The sequence below is a fragment of the Carassius auratus genome, unplaced genomic scaffold (genome assembly GCF_003368295.1).
Source record: "Carassius auratus strain Wakin unplaced genomic scaffold, ASM336829v1 scaf_tig00215962, whole genome shotgun sequence".
Lineage (NCBI taxonomy): Eukaryota > Metazoa > Chordata > Actinopteri > Cypriniformes > Cyprinidae > Carassius > Carassius auratus.
The window spans coordinates 35,689-52,590 of NW_020528337.1; the positions used below are offsets into that span (position 1 = coordinate 35,689).

A 16,902-nucleotide genomic window follows, 5' to 3' on the forward strand; every position below is an offset into this window, starting at 1 on the left:
AGTGAGTCCCGAGTGTTCAGTCTAAATACAAATCAAAGGCAGAACTCTCCTGGAGTTCGGGACTATTTATCACCACTGAAACGAGAGCTCTTGCCAGATTAACCAAGTGAGAGTTTCAAAACGGCATCATCAAGCGTTCATGACTCTCTGATCCACGCTTGCCTCACTGAAAATAGCACAAGACCCTAAAAACAGAGATGCGTAACCAGTAGATTCAAAGCTAATATACTCATTTCTGAATAATATGTGTGACTATGCTGGCAATCAATCATGATGCGGAGTCTGCGCTTTCCTGATGTTGAATTGAGCCGTTGACCCCAATCCACGTGGCAAATATTTGGAATTACAGTGGGTAGTTGATTAATTTTACACAAATTCGGTTGCAAAGGAGGGAAATATATTCTGGTAGCACACAAGGTCTAACTTCAGCGTAGTGAATCGCTCAGCCAGATTTTGTGTGGGTGGGCTTTCTGAAGATTGAAGAGGGGCTCTCAGTCATAATCCTGGAGCAATTTTCATGTGATCTTTCTGAGTATGCGAAGCAAACCCTATTTTGTCCACAAATAGGAACAATTTCAAGGGAGCAGCGGTCCACTCCTGAAGCCAGAATAGAGTTTATTTTGTGATGCCTGATTAGGTGGACCTCTAAGCAGGACAATTTATCTTATACGCACATATAGATGTGGTGATTTAATAAAATAAATATGTAAAATAACTAGATATCCACGAAAAACACTATAAAATGCCATGCCTGCGCATGGACCATCATGGGGGAGACTCCACGCAGCTTTCACACAGGCCTTCACAAGCATGCTGCCTGTGGCCTAAGAGTGCTCAGACAGGCTGGAGAGATGAATGGAACATCCACCGTTTGGTCCTCATTACATTTGGCCACAGAAAATGGATTTTGATTTTTGTCACAGCTGGTAACCTCCTTGGGCCCATTTCAGGAAGACTTGAGGAAACCTGGAGCTCAGAAAAACAAATCAGAATCATGGATTTAATCTAAATAAGATTTGAAAATATGGAACACTACCCAAAATTTAGTGGGAGGGGACATTTAATATTCAACCTTCATATTCAATTCTCAGTTTTAAGAAATATATGAATACAAGTTTTATACAAGTTCATTGACAGCGTTTGTGGTACAATGCTGATTATCACAAAATTGCATTTGAATTTAAAAAATGAGACCGTAAATGATGCAAAACCATAAACATTACAATACTCACTATTTCAATAGTTATGCATACTAACTTGACTTTAATGTGACAAAAATAGGTTACTATCATTTTCAGTGTATTTTTACAACGTCATTAGCATGATAGTATACACCTAGGAACGTAAAATGACCATAAACATGACACGAACAAATTCACAGCTCAAATAAAACAAGTTTTAAGTGTTTTAATAAAAAAATTATAAGCTTCTCATTCATGCATTTAAATTCTACAAAATGCCTTCTTTATTTCCACTGTAAGTGATTCACCATAACCGTGATTGTTTATTAAGATGACAGACAGACAGACAGATAGATAAATAGATAGATATATTTCTTTTTACAAAAAGAGACAAGAGGAAATAACATTTTATGCCAATTATGCCCAAAATAATATTTTCTGTGTTATACTATTGCAGAATTGTATGCGTTTATTAAAAAACTAAAATATGTCATAGCCTTATATCTCTCTCTCTCATTCCACACACACAAAACAACAGTGCACTGCTTACATGCTACTCACATCGATTCAGCTCCCAGGGGCCCAAACCAATTTCTCTTGTTTTCTGCCCGTCTCCCTGCCTGAACCTGCAACAGCCATCAGACCCATTAATCCTTCCACCCAAGATGACTATGACTGATTTGGCCACCAAACAATCAATTTGTATGTCTCTCACTCCTTCACTCATTCCTTCTCTTTTGTGGATGTAAAGAATATCATGAAAAAGTGTCAGCGGTAACAGTTTCACAACAGTGGAGTAATAGAGTAATAAGGCAATCAGCGTTTGACCTTGGAAGACAACTAATTCATCTGCCCATCTATCTTAATTATTTCACTTTTCAGAGCACAGTGAAAGAGAAACAATATCAGTCATTCATCCCTCTGTGGCAGCCGCATCTCTTCATCCATGTTGATTTTTAGTTTTAAGTTTTGCCGGCTGAACTCAAGAGCAAGAGCAAAGTTTGATGGACGTCAGGTAGTAGGAGATCTAGAAAGTAGTAAAGAGAGATCATAAAAACATATTATCAAGCAGTTGATAATGAATGCATCAGAGGACTGTTATGAATACTTCATTTTGAGTATCTCCATCAGATGTAGCTTTTTATGCCCTCTTTCAGTGTTATTCATGATACCAGTATAAAAATAATACCTCAGCACTGCAACATTATGCATTTAACTAATAGTCTGAATGGCTACCACTGCAGATTACCATGCTCATCTTGTGAGAGGAACATGAGGCCAGAACCCCCCTCTGAATGGCGAGGAGCAGAAGGTAGGGTCGGCCATGTCTGGGAAAAGCTGCAGTGGAACATTTGTCAGGAGACAGTGACAAAAAGGGGGTGGAAGGGTGGGGAGGCAGAGCTCCACACTATTCAGAGACAATTTGTAAGCACGGCTGTTGAAGTCAGGCCAAAGACTGGCGAACAGCTGGAGCCCCACCATGATTGATAAACGTGGGCCCCAAGAACTTCATTTCGATGTGAATGAAGACAAAAGCCCGACAATGTTCAGCGAGTGTGTAATGTTAGCGTCATTAAGTGTCAGCTCTGGACATGCCCTGGCTCTCAGATGGGCGACTGAGAGATGCCATGAGGGAGGTCAAGACCCATGCTAATTACCATTTTAGGATAAAACACTCTTTTGTAGCTCTGCAATTATTGATTTACCTCTGAGGGGAGATCATTGTGGAGCGTTACGAAGATTGTAACATGCATGCATGTAGAGATTGCAGTCACATTTCATAGTGACTCCATAGTGATTTCCACATCAAAATTCACCTGGAAATTAAAATGTTGTGGTTTACCTGGAGTTGGGATTTGTATGATGGACAATATTAGTACTAATTTAATAAGTACTATTTTGCAGTTTACTCTTATTTTACAGTAGTCCTGTATCCCAGCTAACAGTGAACATTCTCACAACCTTGGCCAATGTTCTGTCAAGACTCTTTTTCTTCCAAGTAAAATTTATAGAAAATGTATTTAAAGTTTATATTTATTTTATAATTTATTTAGAAGTAATATTAAATGTTAACAAAAGGTTAAATATATATTTACACATCATTCTTGAAATTATCTTTTTTTCTTTTCGTTTTAATTGGATGTTAGTCTAACATTTTGTAAATGTTACTACTGTATTCACTATTTGTTTTAGAATGTTTGGGTAACATTCAAAAGTAATGTTCCCATAATGTTTTCAAAATGAATGGAACCTTTCCTTAATGTTTGCATGGCAAAAAAAAAAAAAAAAATATTTTTAATGTTTAATAAACTGAACATTTTGATCGTTAAGAGAACATTCAGAAATAATGTTTTTGTAACTTAATGGGAATGTTATTAAAAGGAACATATTTATAACATATTTTTGTTATTTGGGATATTGTTCACATATGATTGTTTTTACAGGTTTGTAGTGGAAACAAATGGAGCAGGAAAAATTCTAAATAAAAAGATTTCCTCACCTTAAGCAGGTATTCCTCTCAAAGTGGTTCAGCGATGTATGTCATGACCATCGCCATCATCATTTGTGTTTACCTCTTCATTTGACTAAGGAGTTCTCTGAAAGATTAACTAATAGAGACATATAGCTGTGGATACACTAACAGAGAAGCAAACCTGATTGTCGGTGCATTCTGCTTGTAGTAAAATAGATTTTCCTAATGGATGTTTTAGTAAACTGAAAAAAGAAAAAAGAAAAAGAAAAATGTAGTTTGGTTTTTAAGCATTTCCATAATGAAAAAAAAAATTCTGAATCATTTGTGTTGTCATGGTACATAACATGGTACATAATACATATTGCATTCTCTGCGTGCCAATTGCAATTGCAAAGACATTTAAGACATATTTACTTTTGCTCAGTTCAAGTTCAGTTTAATAACAATAATTCTGTACATTTTGATATACTATGCTGCTTAAGTACTGTGCGCGAGCTCAGCCATACATACTGATTCATGGCACCCTTCTTTAGCAGTAGTTTCCTTCATTTTATTTGAAAAATATTTCCAAGTAAAAAAAGAAGCAATTTCATATTTGGCAAACAGTTATAAACCAGAACAAACTAGATCTATCTAGGCTTATTAAAGGGATGGCTACTCTTAAGAACTTGCAGAGCAAATTGAGAAGTTTTCTGTCACATTAAATATATAGATGAGTCTGAAATTCATAAAATTGTGCATTGTTCTGTTTTAACCCTATATTTCAATATTGCAGACAACCTCATGGCAACAAAGTGGATCCCTGGGTCATCCATTCAGCAATCCTAGGGCAAATTTCAGCTGCCATGGCTCACAATATATAAGTGAATATTGATGAACATGGAAGATCTACAAGGGTAATCTTTTTCCTCCTGTTTGGCGGAACGAGGGAGGAGAGAGGCGCCTTGGCAGTCCCGTGGGAGGAGTGCACCTCTCTCAATATTCAGAATATTCTGGTTGAAGTTCAGAGAGAGATATCAATCTCACTTTGAAGCGCCAGGTCTTCATTTGTTTGTGAGAGATGTGAGGTGTTCGCCAGATGACTGTGCCAATTCTTCAAAAGCCACTTACAGTAGAGACACTCACTGTAGCGTTTGCTTTTGTTGTCTGGGCTCAGATGACTCTCAAACCCAATGGTGAAGCCTTGATTGAAGCAGCGCACCCAATTCACCTGTGCATTAAGGAGAATGTGCAGCCTTTGCTATGATAGAGTGAAGATGAATGCAAAGGGTATAGCTGGGAAATAAAAATACAAAAGCTGAAACATGAATTATTATAATAAAATTAAATTGTATTAATTTTGGGGGGAAAAAACAGATTTCTAAAAGTGTAAAAACTGTCCATTAAAACACTGTTCTTTTTCCAGTTTTAAACTAAGCAATTTATATTTTTCTTATTTATCAGACAGAAATAATGCTAAAATACATACCTTTTTAAAAAAATAGCAAGAATAATGACTGAAAGAAATAATGCAAATGTACATTCATGCATTTTTATTAAAATAACAAAAATAATTAAGCTTAAAGTCGTTTTCAATCAGTGTTATTTTAGTATTGTTTATATACTATTATAGTTTTTATCAATATTTTGAATAAGCTTTTATTTTTATAGTTTGTTTTAATTATTTAGTTTATTTTAGTTAAAGTTGTTTCAGTAATTTTGTAATATTATTTGTTTTTTTTTTACATTTTAATTATTTTAACTTTTTTATTATTTTAGTTTTAGTTTAAATTTCAGTTTATGATAATAATCCTGTTATGAATAGGTTGAGTACATGAATCTCAAGATTGTAACATTTATAAATGCATGTCAATTTGATTCAATTTTGTGTCACTTCAGAGAGGATTTCATCACCCTGGAGGCTCTACACTTACCGCTGAGGTGCTGTTATTTTTCTTCTCTTTGTCATCAACACTTGTTTTGGAGTGCTGGCATGTGTTGTGTGTGGGTGTGTATGTGTGTATGTGTGTGTCAGAATGTTGGTTGCGGTTTTAGCAAAGCAATGGGCCATGCCGGCCTCTCTGTGAGTGTGTTTATAAGGGGAGTCTTCATGGCCACTCAGTTGAGCCTGGTTTACCAACACTATTGATTGCAGGTGATGTTCTGGGCAGAGACCATCTGACCTCTTAGGGGACTTAAATACATCATTGTCCTGGAGGGGGACCTCGAGAGACTTTCCTGACCACAGCTGAAAACACACAGACATTCAACCACTGTGACATTGTTGGGGAAATAAAGTCATCTTCACAGAGAGAAACTACACATCTGTTTAAAATGTTAAGTTACATTTAAACACTATAGAGAATTAAAAAGCAAATACGGTTTAGGTGGAAAATGGTGGAACTATCATTTTAGATATGCATTATAACAACATCATGCAGCTCTTCCCTTTTGATTCCCTTGAATACTAATTAGATTTCTTAATATGCAATCATGTTACCATTCAGGTTAATTTGTGTACCATGCATCTTTGTTTTCAAACACACCTTTGAGCAATTGATGGAAATCCAATGAGACGTAGGCTTACCTGCCATGAAACAACTACGTCTAGTGCCGACACGAGGCAGGGATGGGGGAAGTACGCTTTAAATTAATTACCATCAGGCCCCTTGTAACTGTTCACTTTTGTAAACAAACATTCTAATATGCAGTAATTAATTAAATCTGCCACTCTCCCCCTCTCCTCTCATTGATCTTTCTTGGTTTTAGCTTCTAAATCTAGTCAAGGTGTTTCAATGGTTATAAACTGCCAGGTGAGAGTCTCTTCCTTTCCATTTAGGCCACAAACCTCAAGTAATTTCCAAGGATCTAGTAGAATTTGAAGACATCAGCGGTATGTTGGGAATATACTGTACCAAAGATTTTCCTAAGGAACTACCTTTGCGGTCGAGTAGAACTGGTCGTCATGGGTTGGAGAATAGAGCCTGTTGGTTTTGGCTGGAGCTGAGAGCTTAGGGGCCTCCACCGCTTTTGGCCAAATCATCAGGAACCCTGGGCAGGCATGACTGCTTCTCATCATGAAGAATAATGTTTGGCCTGGCAGACCATTAGAGATGCTAATTTTTGTTGGCTTTGTGATGTCACTTCTGATATCCTGGCAATCTGGCGGGGATTACCCGATCCGAACATACAACCCGGTTTGCCAGGTTCTATTCCTAGTCTCGGCCCCAGTCGAATCTCTTACGCCACCTGCCTGCTAATGAGCGCTGGCGTTGGGGATGCCCATCTGCACCAAGCGCCAGGAATAACCATACACCAGCATCACCTAAATCTCTATGTGAGCGATTGTGGGATGCAGCGTGACAGATGTTGCGAGGTGTAGGGACTATCAGAGGGGGATCAAAGGCACAGATACAAACAAACCCCTGTATGATTCACCTCTGGCTCTGAATCATCCATTCAGAACAGAAATGATTCCTGCTTTATTTCAATTTTCCAATCTCATATTTCATCTGAGAGGCATTTACAGCTATTAAAATATATGAAAGAGATGAAATTCTTTCATAACTTACTCTCTCATGTCATTCCAAATCTATAAGATATTTAGATCTGTGGAACATACACAAATATATTTTTAGAAAAAAAGAGGTGACTATAAATTAAGATGGTTTGAGCAGCTGTGGTCAGTGGAGAATGTTTCTTATTTGTAACATAAAGCAGCACTACTGTAATTCCGGACCAGAGTGATAATTGCCAGGTGAGCTACTATTGGAGAGTCCATGCAAATCCGAAAAAAAAGTCAAAAAGTCAATTACACAAGCAGCTCAAGCATGCACCATTGAAAGCTGGTGATGTTTTATTGAAGAGGTCTTTTAACTCACATGAAATCCAGTGCGGTGCCCCTTCTCCAGAGCACTGGTGTCAGGTGACCTCCCAGAGTCCAGAAAACAACTCTCAGGTGGTCTGCCATGCTCCAATAAGCTGCCCATTACCCCCATACACCGGAATGCATCAAAAGGAACCTATGAGCATATCAAAGTAGGGTCAACTTCACAGCATTAGCTTATAGTGGTTTCTGATAATTATTTGCTGTGTAGCAGGAACTGCCTCTCATTCTCTCTACTGGGCAGTGCTAACTAATTAAGGCACAGCAAGACTAACAAAACACTAATTAATTACAATTACAAAAAGATCAGGTGAAGCTGCTGTCTTCAATCACCAAAAGAGAAAAACTAACGTTGTGTTCTAGACACTGGTCAACCAGACACGTTCAAGTATTGCATAATATAGGAAGGTTGCTGTCAGAGCAATATCATAAATATATTTTTTTTTTCTTAATGTGAAGAACATTTTAATAATCTAAATAATCTTTTTCCACTAGAAAGAACCTTGGAAGGTTCTTTGGATTTTAAAGGTTCTTCATGGAACCATTAACGCCAATGAAAAAAACTTTATTTTAAGAGTGTAGATGGTTGCATTTAGCATTTACTACAGTGGCATCCTTCAGACAATATCTAAAAGATAATCTCTGTACTCGCATCAAACTATATGCCAAGCTGTTACAGAGGGCAACATGCTGTCACCACAAATCGTTCTGAAAACAGAAGCATCTGCATCTGGAGATGGGGCTAATGGAGGCATTGCCTTGGGTGTGTGAAGTAGACAGCTTATTTTTTCCATGTGATTATCCTAACAGTGCTGCTTATATACAAATGTAAATGGGCTGCTTAGAAGCTCCCCCTCCCTCCATGTTTCTCTCTATTTCTCTCTCTCTCTCTCTCTCTCTTCCATCTGCTAGACAATAGTTTTTAATCTTTAATCCATGAGCAACCACTGAACACCAGTGAATTGCAAATTACAGATGTTTTACTGTCTCAGCTATTTTTTTCTCCCCCGTTTTGCTTTCTAGCTTCCCACTGTCAGTCAGTGTCTCGCACATATCCTGTGCCATCATGGCACCATATGACACTGTCATCATTTGGTAATTAAACCCGTACTGGCTTTAAATATGAAAAGCTGGCAAGGGGAGATGAGTTGATGGGGCTCGCTGTTGTGGGGACCAGATTTCACAAAAGCGTCCAGATTTCCACAGGGAGAATTTTCTACAATTTCCTACATTATTTATTTTTCTCTTACAACTGTTTTTGGTGCCCTTCACCGTTATGCTGGGTTACCGGGATACATCTTGCTGACTCCGTCACCATGTCTGATTTTGAGATATTGAATTTCCCTGAATACAATATCTTCATATTAACATATGTTATTAAAACTAAATATATATAAAAAGTGACAGTTTACCTTTAACTGTCATCATAGACTGTTATGCCAAACCCATTTGATGCTTTTCTTTAGAAAAAAGAATTTAAATTAATCTCAATAAATGTATATACAGTAAACTGTATGGACAAAAAAAAGAGACATTTTCAATCATTATTTATGTGTTTTTATATATTTATTAATTTGTGATTTACATAAAAAAAGAGAAATGTTCGATTATTATTATTATTATTATGTGTTGTGCTCCATAAACATAAATTAATAAAACAATAAAGCATTATTATTAGTAGTAGTAGTATTTTATGCTCACCAAACGTAAATTAATAAAACAATAAATAGATTCAAAAAAATAACTAGGTCAACATGCAGGTTTGGAATGTTGACAATTTTAATTTTAGGTGAACTATTCCTTTAACATTTATCAAATTCTATACAGCCTTTACCAAAAATAATAATAATAATAATAATATTAAAATAAAATTCTCACATGGAATAAGATTCACATACAGTTTCCAGAAGTTTCCTTTTGCATCACAAGAGGAGTCTATGGCACTGTATTGTTCATCGTTTCCAAAAAGAGAGGGATGATAAATGATGAGTGCTGAACTCATAGGGTGCGTGAACCCACTGTGCCCTTCTTCTAAGAAAAAGAAGGGAGGGTGAAACTTATTTAAAGCTAAATGTGGCAGGAACTGGGACATATTCAAAAAGCCTTGCTGAAGGGAAGGAAAAGACTGTATGTCCGAGGGGGCTGGAGAGAACAGAAGAGCTGCCCCATTAATCCACCACAGTCACTGCTTTGAGAAACAGTGTGTAGTGTTGACCAGTGTAATGGACTATGCAATAAAACCATAATCAGCCACTCCCTGAGTTTTCAATCTGGAATCACGTCGCCTTCAGTCGATGCCCTATCCAAATGGATGATAACAGGAGAGATCTCACATCCATTACAGACACTCCAACAACCTTTATTGCCAATCAAATGGCCCTGTTCTGAACCCTCCTTTGGTTTCCCTGTATGCAGTGTTTCACTGTTATATCATAGTGAGGAGTGTGGGAGACACTCTCTCTTCTCCGTTATGGCTTGCCATAGATCAAGGTCACTGTTTCTGTGATCATTACACCACTGAAGGTGACAGGCTGCATTTACAGGGCAATGATCAGAGGCCAGTGTGGGAGCCGAGAGGCTCTGTATTTCTCAGAAGGATAATAGATATGCACTCACACAGACACACACACACACCATTACAGTGAAACAAAGCATCTCTATGGCATAGGGAAATCTGAATGTCTCTTCTATCACACTGCAGGCACACATTACAAAATGCTTCTGAGTTATTGCCGAAACAGCCGAAACAGGTCAAGGTCCTATGAATTATCTCCAAAATATCAACCATACCATACTGTTCAAACTACAAAACAAGGTAAGATATTAAACCATTTAACACCGCATTTAACAAAAGTCATGTATGTGAGTGTGTGCTTGAAGAACAAGAGGAGGGATATTAGAATCATGCCATGGGGTGCATTGAGGAGGTCGCTGCTTTCCATATTGCAGTCATGTTAGTGGAAGCTGTTTCCTGTCTGTTTTAAACAGTGGCAGCTGGCTTGAGAGCACCCTGGGCTGCCTCAGGGTCCAACACACACACACACAAATGGCAATTGGAAACTCATTATATAGAAATATTAAAATACTTTGTTAGTAAATTAATGAGAAATTATATATTTTAGATATTTTTTTTTCATATTTTCCTCACACATTTAAAGTGTATGCATGTATGTACATATATAAGACACACACATAGTTTCATAAATCAAAAGGAAAATATGTTTAAAATAATTTTTCATTCATTTACAAACAATACAATATTTTAATAATCCACTATGAGTTTCACAAAAGCACACACATATCCCAAAATCACTCATTTCAAAAATCGAAAGAAGAATCAAAAACAAAAACATGAATTAATATGATTTTTGCGTTTGCTTTATCCCATCATTAAGACCGAAAGAAAAGAAACGAAAAATCAAAAGAAAAGAAAAGGGAAGGAAAAAGAAGAGAAAAGTAAAGAAAAGAAAAAAGTTCATAAGCTATACTATCCATAAATAATAGTACCTGATCAACCGTTACTGAAAAATAATTGTATCTATGTCTAAACTACATAATAAACTCGGTACTTTTGGAATGGATTTATTTCTTTAGATCAGCTGTGCACTGAAAGATTCTTACAACGAATAACACGGTTATTCATCTGATTCGACATAAAAACCATAGATGTGGTTTATTGCAAAATACCAGCTATGCGTGGAGAATAGTTGCGCGGCCACTCAAGGCGTCAGTACATTAAAGTAGCAGAATGACACGGAATTATGTTGTGAGCAATGTGGTTCAAATGTTCGATGCAGATGCATGTATAGCCCCATCACGAATGCACATATAAGTAGAGCGGATGCGTGGAAACTTCAGCCAGAGCTTAACAGCGCGAGCAATCGAGAAAAGAGGAAAGGGATGATAAAGTCTAACTGGAACATTAACAGACAAGTAACTTGCAAATATGTCGTATTACAATATCTAAAAGTACGACAGAGCGTAGAAAAGCCATAAAATTGTGCGTTAAATTATTATGGCCTCAACTTCACCTAGTTAACACACATTTTCTGTGAATCAGCTGTTGTTTGAGTTTAGGGATCCAAAACGTCAGAATTGTGGAAGTCAGAGAGGGCCCGAGAAATCGATTTCATTAAAACATGGGTGGACGCCTTGCTACATGTGCAATGCCCTGCATCAGACTAATTTAATTTTCCTGAATGTTAATTACGTGACAGAGATGTGTAACTATTATAACGTTTCAGGCAATAAACCCAGATACAGAAAGAAAGGACTTGTGTTTTAATTCAGACTTAAAATAATAGACTTAAGGCTATACAGATTTTGCACTGTCAAGATGATATATATATATATATATATATATATATATATATATATATATATATATATATATATATCATATATATATATATATATATATATATATATATATATATATATATATATAATAAATCGAATCCCTTAGCGACACATGTTATTTTAAACTTTGAAAATTATCCATGCGGAGTTGGCCTACAATTTTTTTTTTTTTTCAGATTTTTTTATTTTTTTATTTTTACTGACTTTTAGTACAATATTTATTAAGATATTAACAATATGTATAATCATACAATAAACCTGTAAATGATGTAGGCTACGAACTGCAGTGTTATTGTAGAGCAAAGCAGAAAACGTTAGAATTGTTTAAAATATAACCAACTACCTTCCCCAATAAAAAGAGTATTTGCTTGCTTCCGTGACAGGGGGGAGCACACCTTTGACTGCTCAACTGAAAAGTTTGGCCTTTCCTTTTTTTCTGCGGGCTGGTGAGGCTGGTATTGATACGGATTAATGTGCTGTAAGGTGGCTGTAGTCTCTTAACCCGTTTCAAAGACTTATGAAACACTGGCGTGCCGTATTCATGGGTAACTAAATATAGTGTACAGTAATAAATGTAAACATCAATGCATTAATTGCATTATCATTAACCTTCTAATTAATATGTAAAATATTCAACAGTGTATCAATTTTACAATTCCCACATTTAGGAAATATATATATATATATATAAGCCAACCCCTATACGCCCCCTCCCACAAAAAAATAAATAAACAAAAAATTGAGATCACTAATCTCTACAAAACACGTCAAAACTAGCCATTTAATATAACAACATGTAATTAATCTGACCTCGTATATATTAACATAATTTAGAATTCCGTATTAGTTCGTTTATTTAATCAGACCCTCCTACTGAGAACAGGTTCACCTTAAAGTTCAGCCAATGAGCAGCACGAATCACAACCATTCACACAGCCCTTACGCGAACTTCTTAGCAAACTTCATACAAGTTCACGATCGGAACATTTCAAGCTGATAAGTGCACACATAAGCATATAGATATATTTTCAAATGATCATGAATATTCATCGGCATGTCCTACCTTTAAGTCTCCTACAAGCGTAAACGCCTGCGTGTGGATTTAGCATATCTCCATACTCTTAGTCCCCACTTTACTTCCAGCAGACAAGTTTTATTCTTTTTATATAAACACCTGCAACGCTTTATTTGCTTTGATTGCTATTTTCCCTCCTTTATCAATCTAGTTCAGTGGAGCAGAGGTTGCTCTCCTTTTTTTGTCGTCGTCTAACCCGTTTAGTTTTGGATGATCGGTCAAAGGTTGTGAAAAGCAGCGGGGAGAGGCAGGACGCCCAGCCGAGGAGGGAACGCAGGAGGCCGGACAGATCTAGTGGGCTGCATCGACGAAACGGACCATTAGACAGGGAAAAGCATGGCTCACAATTCTGGTCGATCAGGTAAGCGCAGGGCTCTCTTTTCGTCTCACCAAACAGTGTGAGTGATTATTTTCTAGCGGTAGGGGTGAGTCGCCGTCAGCTCAGGTAAGAACATACAGTAGGTGTACTTTACAAACGCAAACTTGACCAGCGACTAGCCTTTATTGACCGCCCTTTAATGTTGCAAGCGCAGTATGCTCTTACGTTAGTTCTTTGCATGCTGAAAATCTGACATTTGCCTCGTCAATCTGTATTTACTGAGAGTTGCAACTGATTCACGCTGGCATTATGTTATTATGCGTTTATTAGCTGGGCCCGTGTGTGGACATAACTGCTCACTGTAATCCATATTAGCTACTGCGGGATCTCCCATTTCGTCAATCAAATATTCATTTCCTCCAAACACTCCGCCTTTCTGCGATCGCATTATTTTATGGCAATATTTACATAACATAATTTAATATTCCCAATGTTTGTTATTATTATTAGGCTACTATAGGCTACTGTCGTTGTTATCATTCGTACTGTGGTGTTCGTTGTTTATGCTGTTCGGTTAATTGAAAACATGGATCATATGCTAATTCACCTTTCTATTTTGGGTGTAAATGTGAAGATCAATATAACACTTGTAATAATCTAAATAATTATAGTAAAAATTAAAAACAAGTACAAAATCAATCTCTGATGCTGTGGACTGAACTCAATTGATGGTCCATCTGTTCACTCTGTAGACATCATGAATGGGTAATCAAAAGACACAGCTGATATCATGACTGGCTTTGTGAATGCAGTTTTGTTGTTCTGGTTACAGCGGTCACATTTTTGGAAACTTCGTATTTTGGTTTATTGAAGTATTTGGATTTTAAAACATCTCAAAAGTTGTTAATTATTATTTTTGTAGGTATTTTGCGAAACATAAAATTATCAATAATAATAATAGCTAATGCCAGTGTTATTTTCAAAATGTAACCTATCCAATTTCTGTGATAATAATCTAAACTTGACTAGAGATTGTTTTAAACTTCTCAGTTGTAACTTTTTTCCCCAAGGTAAAACAGTTGGCCACACTGGGCAAAAAAACGACTTCTCTATTTTTTCAGTGTTTGTGATAACTAAATACGCTATTTTCAAACAGTCCTGCGACTTAAAATCGCATTAAGCGATTAAGCAGACTTCTTAAAATTCCGTAACGGGATACTCGTGCTGTAAAAGCTAAGGATACTTGCTTTAGCTATAGCACACTAACGTGGACAGCAGGTCTAGTGGAGTGGAAAGTATCGATTGGTGACGTTGAGAATATTACAGTGAATGAGATTTAAATTATGGACTTCTTAAAAGTGGAAATAGAAATATTGGATAGAGGAATAGAAGTGATTTTCTACGTTCTCATTGGACGATCATGGCTTTTCACTTTGACTAACAAACTTATATGTAGCGTACAGCAGAAGCTGTCAAAACAGATGCACTTCACCACTGCACCTTCTCTCTCTTTCTCTCCCTTTGACACGTTCGATCACTCTCTCCCAATCGTTCTCTTAAGAGTAAAACCTCCTGGGTTGGTCTAAAGAAAAGAATACAAAATGTAAAAAGAAGAAAACAAAATAATATTAAATAATAAATAATAATGCAGGAGCCGCATGAAATATAAATCTATATTGTAACATAGAAACACTTCCAGTATCCCACCTTTAGTATTCAATGACCACTATGATCAGTTGCAATTAGTTTTCCTTTCATTTAACAGAGGAAGTAACTAATATAGTAAATGGGAGTGGAGGCAAAAATCTGGGGTCTTGCGGGGAAATAAAAGCAGCTTTAAGGGAAATGTGTAGTCGAGTGTGAAATTACAGCCCATGGCCATGGTGTTACATATTGTACCAGAAGCTCCCTCCAAAAATACTAACAAAAAGAAGAATCGTCCCCAAATTTAGCCAGGAGGCATAACATAACATAGCCCCCTGTTCTTTTAGCCGAACCTACGGTCACAGTGCGAACACTTCATAAATGTGTAAAGAGCCGTCTTCTGTCAAGCCAAAGCCTGCACTTTTTACTAATTGCTACAAGCATTTTTGTTTTTTAAACACAGCATTAAGGGTGCTTAAATTCAGATTTGTGCGTACGTTCCATTTGATAAAAAAAGAATAACAATAAAAAGTTAAATAAAAAATAATAATAATAATGGCACCAACAATAATAGTGTGATTATAATTACGTGCGATACGTAAAATGAGTACATACAATTGTATTTAAATTTTAAGTTAAAATAATAAAAAATAATAATATTACATTTTCTCAGAAAAATTATGAAATCTAAAAAGATGCTTTAGAAGAGATAAAAAGTAAACAGGATCAGAGTATGTTCCAGGATCTAAAAACATTTCTGAAAAACATTTTTTTCTGAGACAAATATTTAAACATTTAAGCCTATATCGATTTATTAGAAATGTAGCCTTCATAGATAGATAGATAGATAGATAGATAGATAGATAGATAGATAGATAGATAGATAGATAGATAGATAGATAGATAGATAGATCGTTTTAAAATAAAAAGCGAAAAAATAAGTTCAAACAAAATAGCGACAAGTGAAGCACATGGGTACACTCAGTGATAAACTAGCATAAATAAACTGACAAAACCACGAGTCAACAATGAACATCCATCTCAGTTTTACAAAACTTTTTTTTAAAAATATACGTCTGAGTAAATATAAATAAGTAATAAATAAATAAATAAAATGAGTAGAAACATCAATAAAACTATAACTCACTAACAAAGATTATTCACCACTTGTCAACAATCAAGAATTTAGTTGGAGAGCCATAAAACACCTTCCAGAGCCTCCCTCAGTCAAATAAAGCAAACTAAGCAGCGCCATCTACAGAAATACATATAATACAGCAGCCTAAACAACATGGTCAAAGACACAATCCTTTGACTAACATGTGACAGGCCAGCGAACTTAGTAGTGTTGTTATAGTATCGGAAGCAATGATAATACATTAATCCGCGATTGTCACATATGTTGCAGTAAAATGCAGCAAATAGGCCTATTTGTCAGAAATTAAGAGTGAACATTTAGGCCAATTTATCTGCACACTGCGCATTTTAATACTTCATAGTAAGCTATTGTTTACATATCCTGTTTGCGAAAAGAAATGCATCAACCTTTGTCCTGTTTTAGAAAATAAATGGCAAAATATTGCTTAACAATTTAACACCAATACATTATAATCGATGCTCGTAAAAACACCCGACAAGACCTAGCCTCATTGAAAGAAAACAGTAAAAATGTAAAATATTGTACCTTCCTTCATCTTCAACTTATCTCATCTTGACAACATTATTCCCATCAACAAAACACGCACACAATAAATAAATAAAAAATAAAAAACTTAATTATTACATTCAGTCTACGTTTAGGTCACATATATGATTCAGACATGATTCATGTTTGACAACATACAGTTTAGAAATACCACGATGCCTGGGCCGCTGGTGATACCGCTTCCTTTCCACTTGTTCTTTTAATTTCCTCGATTTTTTTTAACCCATCTCTCCTCATTTCCCTGTTTGCATCCCTCCCCTTCCGAAGTGTCAGATGAAGAG

The 16,902-nt window shown here is 36.2% G+C and overlaps 1 long non-coding RNA gene across 3 annotated transcripts; it reads right to left on the reverse strand.

Moving 5' to 3' along the window:
• Positions 1 to 1,056: 1,056 nt before the first annotated feature.
• LOC113096509 (uncharacterized) lies at positions 1,057 to 16,883 on the reverse strand. 3 transcript variants are annotated; one of them, XR_003288530.1, is made up of 5 exons: positions 16,760 to 16,883; positions 7,515 to 7,655; positions 5,568 to 5,881; positions 3,682 to 4,929; positions 1,057 to 2,208 (listed from the first exon to the last, which is right to left on the reverse strand). It is a non-coding gene; the product is annotated as an uncharacterized LOC113096509 (long non-coding RNA). The 3 variants fall into 3 exon arrangements; XR_003288529.1 differs by having other exon boundaries at positions 1,057 to 4,864; XR_003288528.1 differs by having other exon boundaries at positions 1,057 to 4,929.
• Positions 16,884 to 16,902: the final 19 nt, after the last annotated feature.